Source organism: Scomber japonicus, chromosome 5, assembly GCF_027409825.1.
Source record: "Scomber japonicus isolate fScoJap1 chromosome 5, fScoJap1.pri, whole genome shotgun sequence".
NCBI lineage: Eukaryota > Metazoa > Chordata > Actinopteri > Scombriformes > Scombridae > Scomber > Scomber japonicus.
In genome coordinates this window covers 12,087,198-12,102,489 of record NC_070582.1, presented here as the reverse complement: position 1 = coordinate 12,102,489, position 15,292 = coordinate 12,087,198, and the positions used below count along the sequence as shown (strand labels likewise).

The window sequence follows — 15,292 nt, the reverse complement described above, 5'->3', positions numbered from 1 at the left end:
GCAGAGAACTTTTTAATGACTTTCTTTTCCATCAAAGCTATCAGTCAAACATTAAAATATATATCTCTCCCTCCACTTTATCTTTCTTCCTCAGCAACATCCAAATGGCAGTGAAAAGTGCAAAAATGAACAAAAAACAAATATAAAATCAAACCAGTTCTATAAAAAGAAAACATGTCAATATCAACCATTATTTTCCTTTTTTCCTTTTTCTGCAGAAAACATGATGCCAGCACAGAGAAATCTGATGGCAAAACTCAGCGTGGGGTTAAGAAAGAGCCCTGTAGGGTCAAATGTGGTCTTTTTCTTCCTCCTCGCTGCTGTGGAGAGGATGTTACAGGTGGATTTTGCATGCCCTTGCAATCCTGCATGGAACGCCGTGTTTGTAGCTCCATTCTTTTTAATTCCTGCTTTAATGGCATCTCTGCTGATGTGGCTGATTCATGGAGACAGTGAGAACGAGAGCAAGAATGAGAACAAGATCAAGAATAAGATCAAGAATATTATTTTTAGCGTTCTCCCTTCCATAGTATGGATGGCCCTGATGTTGGTTAATGGCCGATACATTGTCTGTGCATTCTCAACCTGGCCAGGAAGATTTGTAGCAGATGACACCACCTATCTAAAGTGGTGTAGACCAACCAACATGACAATTTACTCTTCAGAGAAACTACTAACCCACTCACACAGACTTTATATTGTCTCTCAGGTAAGAACAAGTTTGATTGTGTTTGTTTTGGAAAATATCACAAAGAGATCTGTAACATGAGAACACCAGTCTATGATTTTTTATGTGACAATTTGATGAACATTTTGGCTCTGTGTCTTACTGAATAATCTGTTGATTGTCCACTCTAGGGTCTTGGAAATGTTGTGGTCACAGTTCTACTCTGTTTCCTGTTTGGATACATTATCTGTAAAACAAAGAGCAAATGCTGTAAAAAAGCTGATAATGAGAGGAGTCAGAATCAAGAAGAAGCCGTTGATGATACAACCGAGCCACTTCAGCATCAGGGAAATTCTGTTGTGTGAATGCTATGTATATTTTAATATGCAAGCAAGACTAGTAGTTAAATTCAGTGGTCTACTTTCATCACAAAAAAGGAAAAAGAAAAAACACCTGTTGATTTTCTCTGTATCTGGATAACATGGATGAGGACAGGGGAGCATTAAGGACAGAAAAGAGTCCTTTACTCTTGAGATGAGTTTGTGAGATTAAAAAACAAACAAAACAAACATCTACCCACTAACTCTAAAGCATTTTAATACAAAAACATATATCTTTTGTGGGAGGTGTCTCTAGCTGTATTCTGTGTCTCCTGTATCTTCATGTATCATGTATCATCATCATGTATTTTATGTGCTATATGTTATGTCGATTTTTTACAACATTATAATAATTACCATAAACATTGAACTGTAAATGAAATGCTTAATGTTGTGAACTCATGACGAAGCAAAAACAGTTTTCAATTTCTCATGATTCATTGTATGATTTGAAATAAGGTCAAATCATCAACCTGCTTGTCTATTAAAACTAAAATATGTAGATTGTTTTTGTTATTTGGGGGAGAGGTTTGCATTCAGGGTGGGGGGGGTTTACTCCTCCTGCTTTTCCTGTGTCCATGCTGTCACAAAGCATGTGTTTGTATGTCCAGATTAATTCATTGTTCATTGTGAATATGATTAACTGACTGATTGTAGCGAACTCCAACTAGACAATGGTGAAGCATAGTGATGTTTCAAGAAGCATTTCATTTCTGTTTTATTTCATGTACTATATGGTATGTTAGCTGATTTTTTAAAAACATTATAAATAATTACCATAAACATTGAACTGTAAATGTAATATTTAATGTTGTGAACTCATGACGAAGCAAAAACTGTTTTGAATTTCTTGTGATTCATTGTATGATTTGAAATTAGGTCAAATCCTACCAACCTGCTATTGAACTAAAATGTGCAGATGTTATTTTTTTATTGTTTCCAGTTTTTTCCTGTTTTCATGCTGTCACAAATCATGTGTTTGTATGTCATTTTCATTCATTAAATATTCATTGTGAATATGATTATCTGAAAGATGTCAGGAATACAGGAAGTCTTTAACCATTTTCAGTTCACATGTATTTTCAATATTTGGGAACATTATAAAATAACATGATTGGACACTTTTATGTACATCTGAACATACTGACATACTCACTTTGTAAGAAAAGTTGAAGGTGTGTTCAGTCAGTTTTTGTGTAATTTCATTTTGCTGCCACCTACTTCACAACCCATGATCTGTGCAAAAAGATTGATTTCACATACAGGTGTTAACTTTTCAAGCTCACAAATCTGAGGAAGATGATGGCAAACTTGGCTGAGGGGGCATTGCATGATATACTGGACTCAGCAACTCTCCGCCAAGGCAACCAGGTAGTGAAGGCCCTTTCAACAACGGTGAAAGGGAATGATGTGACACAGAGAGGTGAGAACCCCCTCGACGAAGCAAAGAGGTGGTGGAGGTAGAGCGGCAGGGACTAGTGGGCCCTCTCACAAATCAATGAAATGAGGCACCAAAAAAAGAAAACCACATAAATCAATATAAAAGAGTTATAGCATTTTAATTATACAATAGTTGCGAGCATTACTTTCTAGTATGTATAATTATGTCTATAATTTATGCTTATGATGGTGTGCAACAGTTTTAGGTATGAAATACATTAGCATGGTTAAACTAATGCATGCTGATCAATGTCAAGTACATGCTGTAGTTTGTACAATCTTAATTATGCATAAAGTGAAACTGATACATTTATTTATTTATTTAATCAGCTCATGAAACTATAGGAACAGACTGGACAGGAGCTTATTTCACCTAAACCCCATCAAAGTGGACGCAGAGAACTTTTTAATGACTTTCTTTTCCATCAAAGCTATCAGTCAAACATTAAAATATATATCTCTCCCTCCACTTTATCTTTCTTCCTCAGCAACATCCAAATGGCAGTGAAAAGTGCAAAAATGAACAAAAAACAAATATAAAATCAAACCAGTTCTATAAAAAGAAAACATGTCAATATCAACCATTATTTTCCTTTTTTCCTTTTTCTGCAGAAAACATGATGCCAGCACAGAGAAATCTGATGGCAAAACTCAGCGTGGGGTTAAGAAAGAGCCCTGTAGGGTCAAATGTGGTCTTTTTCTTCCTCCTCGCTGCTGTGGAGAGGATGTTACAGGTGGATTTTGCATGCCCTTGCAATCCTGCATGGAACGCCGTGTTTGTAGCTCCATTCTTTTTAATTCCTGCTTTAATGGCATCTCTGCTGATGTGGCTGATTCATGGAGACAGTGAGAACGAGAGCAAGAATGAGAACAAGATCAAGAATAAGATCAAGAATATTATTTTTAGCGTTCTCCCTTCCATAGTATGGATGGCCCTGATGTTGGTTAATGGCCGATACATTGTCTGTGCATTCTCAACCTGGCCAGGAAGATTTGTAGCAGATGACACCACCTATCTAAAGTGGTGTAGACCAACCAACATGACAATTTACTCTTCAGAGAAACTACTAACCCACTCACACAGACTTTATATTGTCTCTCAGGTAAGAACAAGTTTGATTGTGTTTGTTTTGGAAAATATCACAAAGAGATCTGTAACATGAGAACACCAGTCTATGATTTTTTATGTGACAATTTGATGAACATTTTGGCTCTGTGTCTTACTGAATAATCTGTTGATTGTCCACTCTAGGGTCTTGGAAATGTTGTGGTCACAGTTCTACTCTGTTTCCTGTTTGGATACATTATCTGTAAAACAAAGAGCAAATGCTGTAAAAAAGCTGATAATGAGAGGAGTCAGAATCAAGAAGAAGCCGTTGATGATACAACCGAGCCACTTCAGCATCAGGGAAATTCTGTTGTGTGAATACTATGTATATTTTAATATGCAAGCAAGACTAGTAGTTAAATTCAGTGGTCTACTTTCATCACAAAAAAGGAAAAAGAAAAAACACCTGTTGATTTTCTCTGTATCTGGATAACATGGATGAGGACAGGGGAGCATTAAGGACAGAAAAGAGTCCTTTACTCTTGAGATGAGTTTGTGAGATTAAAAAACAAACAAAACAAACATCTACCCACTAACTCTAAAGCATTTTAATACAAAAACATATATCTTTTGTGGGAGGTGTCTCTAGCTGTATTCTGTGTCTCCTGTATCTTCATGTATCATGTATCATCATCATGTATTTTATGTGCTATATGTTATGTCGATTTTTTACAACATTATAATAATTACCATAAACATTGAACTGTAAATGAAATGCTTAATGTTGTGAACTCATGACGAAGCAAAAACAGTTTTCAATTTCTCATGATTCATTGTATGATTTGAAATAAGGTCAAATCATCAACCTGCTTGTCTATTAAAACTAAAATATGTAGATTGTTTTTGTTATTTGGGGGAGAGGTTTGCATTCAGGGTGGGGGGGGTTTACTCCTGCTGCTTTTCCTGTGTCCATGCTGTCACAAAGCATGTGTTTGTATGTCCAGATTAATTCATTGTTCATTGTGAATATGATTAACTGACTGATTGTAGCGAACTCCAACTAGACAATGGTGAAGCATAGTGATGTTTCAAGAAGCATTTCATTTCTGTTTTTAGGACTAGATGATACAATTCCTTGTAACCTGTGTTTACCTAAGATAACGTCAGTGGGGATGATCATGACAACTGTGGGTTTCCAGGAGGTGCCATGGTGGCAGGCCTGGACTGAGACAAAAATGTGTCCCTGGACTTTTTGGTCCAGACCGGCCCCGTACAATCCGTGCACAGATACTGTACCAACTGGCGTTGATGTACATTTAAACACACAAGCCCTTAATAACAGTAGTATACTGAACAATATCCCTTATATTCTGGAGACTTGAATAGGCTTGAATTAGTTTTAACTGTATAATGTGAAACTGTTTAACGAGCAATAAACCATAAACACTGACTGAAAAAAATATGTAAAGCATAGACTTCATATGTGTTATGTTGTTAAATCAATGTCCTTCAAGAACAAATTGGACTGTGGGCACAAAGAAAGGTGCATGTTGAGAGATTGTTATGAGCCATAGGGGGAGTGAGCAGGTTGGTTTAATCAGCCTCCAGCAGTAGGACTATAACTTTTGGACGGGGCGCTCAACCTCAAGACGTCTTGTGGAGATGCTCTCCCTTTTCTACAAGCTAAATGTCAATGAGGCAGACCTTAACTCTCTTCACTAGTCCATCTTTGTCAGTAATGGTTTCTGAAACTCTACCCAATCTCTAATCATGCCTGTGCACGTCCTTTCACCATTACAGTATGTCCAACTTGAAAAATTCCTCCTGGGTGCATGTAGCCGTGCGGCCTGATATTATTAACAATGAGACAGTAGTGTGGTTCAGTAGTAGAGTAGTACAGGAGCAGTGTGGTTCAACTAACGCATGCTGATCATTGTCAAGTATATGCTGTGGCTTGCACAATCTCAATCCCACAGAAAGTAAAACTGATAAACTCAGTTCAGCACTTTTTGTCTGTTCTCACGTTAAACTCTGAGCAGAGCACGTAGATGCAACCGCGCTCAACCAGGAGCTGTTAGACCACTTCTGCAGTAGTTTTCCCCACGTCAATCGAGAATCAACTGCATTATACAAATACTACTCATTACATCAATATTACATTGCATTAAATCTCATTATATTTAAAACACCTGAGTATTGAAGTTGATAAGTTGACAGTTTCCAGTTTCCACCATCCAATGTTATGAAACACATCTTTGAGTCTTTCAAATAACATTTATTTGTAATGTAAACACTCTCAATTGATTGATGAAGTCTATTGATCAAGTCAAGTCAATTATTATTTGTATATATTTGTATTTGTGTATTAATCACAAATTTGCCTCAGGTGGCTTTACAATCTGTACATCAATACAACATCTTCTGTCTGTAAACTCTTGATTAGAAGAAGGAAAACTATTAAAAAAAAACCTTTAACAGAGAAACATTGGGAGAAACTTCAGAAAGAGCAACAGAGAAGGGATCCCGTTCAAAGGATAGACAGACTATAAACTAAAGGACAGATTGTGTGTCAACAAAAATGATAAAGGATTTATATTTAAAACATGTGATGAAGAAGATTCTTGACGCCTGCTTAATGTATATTTGATTTTTCAAATCAATTTTAACAACTGCATACAGAATGTAGTGAATCTTTCATTTTGTGCTGCATTGTTTTTAAGTTTGAACCTGACTTTTTCTATTTCAAATAAAGCTTCATTTTATATCTCTATCAACCTGATTGATTGATCTCATTGCTCTGTAGTATATCAGCGATGGTCTTAAATATCATATATCACCAGCAGTATTGTGTGTGTTTGAATGAGGTGGAAATACATACTGAGGTGTAATCAATTACACTTGCTGTTGTGGTAGTTACCAAATCTCTTGGCTACAACAGTCATAGAAATATTCACTCTTCATGGATACTGTTTTGGGTTATAAGACTTAATCATGTCAAGAGGCAAAGTTTATTTTTCATACTTTATGAATCAAAACAGTCACTAGCATATTTTCAGTATTGCTTGGATTTCACACACAAAAAAAAAACCTTTTATTCATGTTTGACTTTTGTCCCAACAAAAATCATTCTCCACAACAGCCTTACAATTAATCTAATATTAATATAATATCACACAAGAAATGGCAGTTTTTCTTTGACTAACATTCTTATTCCTGAAGAGAAAGTGAGAAGTTGTGATACAGTAGAGAGATACATTCTCTATTTCACCACTGTAGATTTTCAAGCCTGTCTATCTTCTTCTCAAAGCACAGCCCCCAAATGTGACCACAACCACTAAGCTGCAAGACTAGTGCAGCCATTTTCTTCCCTGGCTGCATGAACTTCATTTTTCTATGCTGCAGACAAATAGTGACTTCAGAAAGTATTTGGGGTTTTTCACATTTTGTTCTTGTTGCACCTCCAAATTTGAATTTATTGAAACATATAAAGTTTGAGGATATAACTTGACAACAACTTGAACATCAAACGATGGTACAGCTAACATATTAGCAAACGTGATCTTTTAAACATCCAGTACATCAGAAGTCTTTTGGATTTGCGTTTCTGGTTATCAAAACAACAAAAATCCAATTCCTCTTTCCTTCTAGCTCTGTTTAAATTTAAATTCTTGCGGTAAATTGTGGTATGCCTATTTTATAGTGGCTAAGTATATCAAAGTATCTCATCATCCTAATATCCTATATATTTATATATATATATCATTTTCTTAGTAGCTAATAAGTCAAAGAAATAAAAAAATAGAGATCAGTTTTGTTTATTACATTAGTTTTATGTTGTGCAGTGTTAAACGAATACAGTGTGTAGTGTTTATATTTTTTTTCATTGTGCAAGAATAAAAAGCAGAATGTGCATTTCTATCATGTATTTCATGTACTATATGGTATGTTAGCTGATTTTTTAAAAACATTATAAATAATTACCATAAACATTGAACTGTAAATGTAATATTTAATGTTGTGAACTCATGACGAAGCAAAAACTGTTTTGAATTTCTTGTGATTAATTGTATGATTTGAAATGAGGTCAAATCCTACCAACCCGCTATTGAACTAAAATGTGCAGATGTTATTTTTTTATTGTTTCCAGTTTTTTCCTGTTTTCATGCTGTCACAAATCATGTGTTTGTATGTCATTTTCATTCATTAAATATTCATTGTGAATATGATTATCTGAATGATGTCAGGAATACAGGAAGTCTTTAACCATTTTCAGTTCACATGTATTTTCAATATTTGGGAACATTATAAAATAACATGATTGGACACTTTTATGTACATCTGAACATACTGAAAATATTATTATTAAAGAACTACTGCAAAGATTGTGTGCAGCTTTAAGTATGACATACATTAGTGCAGTTCCACTAATGCATGCTGATCATTGTCAAGTACTTTGCAAAATCTCACACAGAAAGTGAAACTGATAAGTTTAGTTCAGGACTTTTTTCTAGTGTCTGTTCTCACGTTAAACTCTGAGCAGAGCATGTAGATGCAACCGTGTTCAACCAGGAGCTGTTAGACCACTGCTGCAGTAATTTCCTCCACTGTCAATCGAGAATCAATTGCATCACACAAATACTATTCATTACATCAATATTACATTGCATTAAATCTCATTATATTTCAAAAACCACAATCTATATTTATTCACTGCCATACAGACATCCTTGCAAATTCATGTACCTGAGTATTCAAGTTGACAGTTTTAGTTACCACCATCTAATCTCATGAGACACATCTTTGAGTCTTTGAAACAACATTTACTGGTAATGTAAGAATGCTCGATTGATGTAAGCATATTGATCAAATCAAGTCAAATAATATTTGTATATATTTGTATTTGTATATTTATCACAAATCACAAATTTTCTTCAGGCGACTTTAAAGTCTGAACAGCAATATAACATCTACTGTTTGTAAAACTTTGATAAGATGAAAGTGAAGTTCTGTAAAAAACCATTAAACAGGGAAAAATAGGAGAAACTTCAGATAAAGTAACAGAGGAGGGATTACTGTCAAAGGATGGACAGACTATAGACTATACAAAACTAACATTTCATTCTTTAAAGATGTTATTTTTTCCCCTCAATAAAAATCTATAATAACATTAAACACCATGTGCAACACTATTTACCAAAGTTATGATGGCACTGAGTGTTAAATAAATAAGGACATTAGTCTTAGCAGCAGATGATGCTGTAGTGCATCTAAGACACCGTCTGTTTCAATGGTTTCATGAGCTGATTTCTGTGCAGCCTTGAGAGCCTCTGCATGTTTTCTCCATAAGAGGAATTAGTATTAGCATTAGTGCTAACTGTCCGAACTGTCACATCTTTTATTGTATATCTTCAGTGCAATATCTGCAGAAGGTGTAACTTTCACTTTTAAACCACGAGACGTGACACATGCCTGCATAGATCTTGTCACACCTAAACTATGTTTCATCTGACCAAGAACTACATACAGGACAGAGGCCAAGTGACATAAACAAGTGAGAACAGATCAAACCCACAATTCAAAAGAAGGACAGATTGTGTGTCAAAATAACAGGATAACAAAAATGATAAAGGATTTATATTTAAAAAATGTGATGAAGAAGATTCTTGACGCCTGCTTAATGTATATTTGATTTTCCAAATCAATTTTAACAATTGCATACAGAATGTAGTGTTTATTATCACACACAAAACCAAGGTTTCATGGTAAGTTTCACTTTTAAACCACAAGACATGAGACATACGCACGTAGACCTTATCAGGTTTAGACCTAAACAACGTTTCATTTGACAAAGATGTAACTACAGAAGACAAGTGACATAAACAAGTGAGAACAGATCAAACCCACAATACAAAAGAAAGAAGCGGGAAGAAAAAACTTCATTCAACACTGAGTCGTTGAAAGAGGTTCACTTGAAGGAATCCGTCCTCAAAGAATAGTTTTTCTCTTTCAAGCTAAAGGTTGGTACATCTTACTTTTATGTTTATCTTTAATGCACAATTACAAACTGGGACAGAGTTGTAACTGATTTATTCCAGTTTATGCTAAATATATAGATTTGTATTGTGCACTCTGTTGTGAGATACGTAAATGGATGTGTTTACCACATCTGAAAATCTTCACATTTTTATATTTTAAACTACATTTTTCAAGACATTTACCAATGCATTTAATAAATGAAACTCTTTGTAAATTAAAATGTGAAGTATCTGCTCAACATTAAGGCCAATCACATTCTTGTCTTTGGCATCCCCAAACGCTATTTTTAACTAGTTTCTTTAAAACTTTCTGATGACACCTACTGCAAATGTTATGAAAACTGACATTTGGAAAACAGATTTATTTGACCTATTCCCTAAAAATCCAATTGTTGTTTTATCATGAAGCCAATTTCACTTTACCCAATTTGACTGTTATAAGTCTATTACAGTTAAATCAGGTGCCCACTTAAACCCCATCAAAGTGAAAGCAGAGAACTTTTTAAATCACTTCCTTTTCCATCAAATGTAACTTGAGAACCATGAGTCAAACATTAACTAATAATATCCATCTTTAATATCTTTAATACCTCCACTTTATTTTTTTCTTCCTCTGCAACATCTCAGGGTTAAAACTGGCAGTAAAAAGTGCACAAATGCAAACAAAAAAGGGAAAAAAAATCAAAAATTAAACTAATAAAATATTGATTGATACAAATCTATAAAATATATACATCCTTGAATCATCCATAAATGTACACTTTTTTCTTTTTGTGTAGAGATGCCAGTTGAGGTAAACTTGATCGGACAACTCAAGAATGAGTTTGGAGACAACCTTGTTGTGTCAAATGTGGTTTTTGCCTTCCTCCTCGCTGTTGTGGACACAATGTTGGAAGTGGAGTTCGCTTGTCCTTGTGATCCTAAATGGAACAAGCTGCGTGTTGCTCCATTTTTTTTAATTCCTGCCTTTACAGCATATCTGCTGATGCTGCTGATTCATGGAGTCAGTGAGAAGAAGAAAAAGAACAAGAACGGGAACAAGAAATGGAGAAAGCCAAAAACAAACATATTCAAGATATGTCTTTTTAGCGTTCTCCCTTTCATAGTATGGATGGCCCTGATGTTGCTTAACGGTGATTACTATGTCTGTGCATATTCAAACTGGTCGGGAAGATTTGTAACAGCTGACAAAAACTCTCTAAAGTGGTGTGAACCAACCAACACAACAGCACAAGACTCTTCAGAGAAACTGACCTACTCATACAACTTGTACATTGAGTCTCAGGTAAGAACAAGTTTTATTGTGTTTGTTTTGGAAAATGTCAGAAATTGATCTGTAACATGAGAGCACCAGTCTGTAATTTGTTATGTGACAGTGTTGATGAACATTTTGGCTCTGTGTCTCACTGAATTATCTGTTGATTTTCCACTCTAGGGTTTTGGAAATAATGTGCTCATGCTTCTACTCTTTTTCCTCATTGGATACGTTGCCTCTAAGATAAAGAACATATACTGTAAAAAAGCCAATGACGAGGGTCAAAATGAAGACGAAGCCGTTGCCATGCCACTTCAGGGTCTAAAACAAGACAAAGCACAGCAGACCTGCCAATGTTGTGTGTCAACGTTATAGATTTTTCAATATGCAAGCAAGACTAGTAGTTATAAAAAAATAACAGCTATTGATTTTCTCTGTAATTTGAAGAGCCTGTAACTAGATAAGATAGATAACGACAGACAATAATCTTTCACTCTTGAGATGAGTTTGTGAGCTTTTTTGAAACATCTACCCACTAAATCTTAATTAGATGCATTTTAATACAACTATAACTCAAAGATGTCTCTCTAGCTATATTCTGTTTTTCCTGTATCTTAACTTTAGAATTTTCTTTTACTGAAAAGTAAAATATACTTTATGCATATACATTTTTAAAATAATTGATCATTTAAATATACAAAATATGTTGTTTTTGTGTTGTACTGTGTATATATGTATTTGTAAATGATCAAGTACATCTTGTTCATTATTAGTCAGTCCAGAAAGAAATACCTAAAGACCTATTTGATTGATTGGGACAGTTCATTTTGTGATCAGACATTCATGGTTTCAAATCAATGAATCATAGTAATTTTGTTGATCTCCTGGCCTTTTCACCAGTGCCACCATGAGGTTGAAATTTGTGGTTTTGACTAAAATATCTCAGCAACTATTAGATGGATTGACATGAATAATTGTGGTGGCTTTTAATCTTGCACCATCATCACATTCCAGTTTAGTTTTTCTGTCTTCTTTGATATTGTTTCATAATAAAAACAGGATAAAGGTTTCATTTTGTGCTGCATTGTTTTTAAGTTTGAACCTGTCTTTTTCTATTTCAAATAAAGCTTCATTTTATATCTCTATAAACCTGATTGATTGATCTCATTGCTCTGTAGTATATCAGCAATGGTCTTAAATATCATATATCACCAGCAGTATTGTGTGTGTTTGAATGAGGTGGAAATACATACTGAGGTGTAATCAGTCACACTTGCTGTTGTGGCAGTTACCCAATTTCTAGACTACAACAGTCATAGAAATATTCACTCTTCATACTGTTTTGGGTTATAAGCCTTAATCATGTCAAGAGGCAAAGTTTATTGTTCTTACTTTATGAATCAAAACAGTCACTATCATATTTTCAGTATTGCTTGGATTTCATACACAAAACCAACATTTTATTCATGTTTGACTTTTGTCCCACCAAAAATTATTCTCCACAACAGCCTTACAGTTAAAATGCAGGTGAATGTCACAAGAAAAACAACTGTCAGCAAAGCTGCAATGACATCAACAGAGTTGTAAACAAACCAGGACATTTTGTTGGACTGTGCCTGCAGATGACGAGCTCCTTTATGTCTTATAACATATTCTATCCAAAACACAGCCTTGTCCAGTGGTTTCATTGGCTGATCTCTTTGCAGCCTTGAGAGCTTCTGCATGTTTTCCCTGTAAGAGGAAGTGTAAAGAACTGTCTTCAGTGCATCTCCAAAGACGTGTCTATCGAGCATTGCAATATCTATGTTCACAGCTCCTCCCTTTGCTCTGATTCTGGAGAGGTTATCAGGCTGATCGAAGAATAAAGGAAGTCCAACTATTGGAACTCTGTGGTAAATAGCCTCCTGAACCCCGTTAGTGCCTCCGTGGGCCACAAACACTCTAGTTTTGGGATGTCCTAAGAGGTCGTTCTGTGGTAGCCAGTTGACCAGTAATGTGTTATTGCCCAGGTTGGCTGGCCTTTGTCCTTTATACCTCCATACAACCTTCTGAGGCAGTTGAGCAAAGGCTGCAGCAATCTCCTCAGCAACATGTGGAGGAAGATTCTCGACTAAAGTTCCTAATGTCATCATAATGATCCCATGATCTCCAGAACTCTGGACAAAGTCCTCCAAGTCGGCAGGGAGCGGCTTAGGGGGCTTGCACTGAAATCCACCCATGTAAATTATATTTGGCATTGTAGGACGTGGAAATTCAAAGATAAAATCATTTCTCATAAGCCATATATCAGCATCGAGAAAAAAAGTTGAGTAATCCACATCAGGGCCAAAGTACTTCATAACCACTGGTTTGTAGTGAGGTTCTGTGACGTATGATAGTGTGTACATCCCAAGTATATAGCTCAAAACACTCTTGACCCTCTGAGAGAAAGTCATCTTATCTGTCAACTCTGTTGCAGTAAAAGGAATGTATGACAGAGGTGAGGGGGCAATAAGAAACATCATATTTGGCATCATAGAGGGAACGCATCAGGTTTTCATCTTCAAACATCTGAACGATCATCTCACTCATTCTCTTGTGAAACTCAGAGAACTGATCCACAATGATCTTCTCTTTCTGAATCCGAGTCCAGACATGAGACCAAAAAAATGAACCCTTACTCGAGATTTACCAGATTAAAGCCATAAATAATAATTAGCTAAGGAGTATAACTGTTTTGATGGGTAGGGCCAGTGTAAACGAAGGAAGGGTTAATGCTAGTCCTTTTAGGCTTTATACAGTAAACAAGATGCTGGGTCGGTAAGGACCCAGAAATAATGACAGGGAGATGTCTTCTTTCCCAGCAGATCCGATGGCTGCGGTGCTTTATTGAACACTCAGTATAACAGTTCTGAAAATAATAATAATAATAAATCATATACATTATCCTCTTAATAATAATATTCTCTTCTGTGCATATACAGCAGTAATAACAACATAAACAAAACAATAGCAATACATTTAACCATAATATTAGGTTACCTGATCCAATAGCACCATCTACTGGTTAAACTGAATATAAAATAAACACTTGCATACAAGGGTGCACACACACACCCCGCGAGCAATTAACCACCTGAATTGCTGAGATGTTACAGACTGTTATCTAACAGTACACACAAACAATTCAAACCAGCAGAATTTACATTATACTCATACACAATGCTAAACAACGGACATCAATTAGGAGGACAAGGTGCGTCGTAAAAAAACACATACACATACAGAACAACACTTACTTCGTGCATCCACTTAACAGTCCAAATAAAGGCGTCTCCAAACAAAAAACAACCTTAATCCCAGGCGAAATACAAAGAAAGTCCCACAGGTGTAGCAATGTGTCAAAAAAGTCCTTCCGCTCGGCTGTAGGCTGCGTGGCTGACCACTACACTGGGGGTAACTGCGTCTCGCCCCAACAGAGAAGGAAGAAGGGACCCTGAGGCACATCTTCAAAATAATAGCCTTTTATACAGCCACAGACATGCTGAGTAGGCTACAGTCAAAAGTATGGATAAGATTGAGAAACTCAGATGCAAGTTGGTCATTCTGGTTCTCAATGTTTTTCCTAATAGTAACACTTTCTCATAGTGATAGTGAATGAACGTATGGGACCAAATTCAGTCAAAAAGTCGCCTTTGTTTTATGTGTTACTTGTAGTGGCCAATTCTATCACTCTTCACACCTGCATGGCCTTGACAGTCACTTTTAAAATGCAGACGTTAAACAGGAAAGGAAACTAGCCTTTGACCACACATCATGTATGTAGTTTGCACTAGGCTACATGCATTATAGCTACTACACCACTTTATAATAAAAAGCTTTGTCAGTGGAGTTACATTTATGGAGAAGGCATATTAGCATGCATTAAAATATAGGATTATATTAATATTAGATCACACAAGAAATGGCAGTTTTTCTTTGACTAACCTTCTTATTCCTGAAGAGAAAGTGAAACAGTTGTGATACAGTAGAGCGATACATTCTCTATTTCACCACTGTAGATTTTCAAGCCTGTGTATCTTCTTCTCAAAGCACAGCCCCCAAATGTGACCACAACCGCTAAGCTGCAAGACTAGTGAAGCCATTTTCTTCCCTGGCTGCATGAACTTCATTTTTCTATGCCGCAGACAAATACAGTGACTTCAGGAAGTATTTTGGGTTTTTCAAATTTTGTTCTTGTTGCACCTCCAAATTTGAATTTATTGAAACATATAAAGTTTGAGGATATAACTTGACAACAACTTGAACATCAAACGATGGTACAGCTAACATATTAGCAAACGTGATCTTTTAAACATCCAGTACATCAGAAGTCTTTTGGATTTGCGTTTCTGCTTATCAAAAGAACAAAAATCCAATTCCTCTTTCCTTCTAGCTCTGTTTTGATCTTCTATAAATTCTTGTGGTAAATTGTGGTATGCCTATTTT

The 15,292-nt window shown here is 35.7% G+C and overlaps 1 pseudogene; it reads right to left on the bottom strand.

Annotated features, from left to right (window-relative positions):
• Positions 1 to 12,285: 12,285 nt before the first annotated feature.
• LOC128359367 (UDP-glucuronosyltransferase 2C1-like) lies at positions 12,286 to 13,864 on the bottom strand (annotated as a pseudogene).
• Positions 13,865 to 15,292: the final 1,428 nt, after the last annotated feature.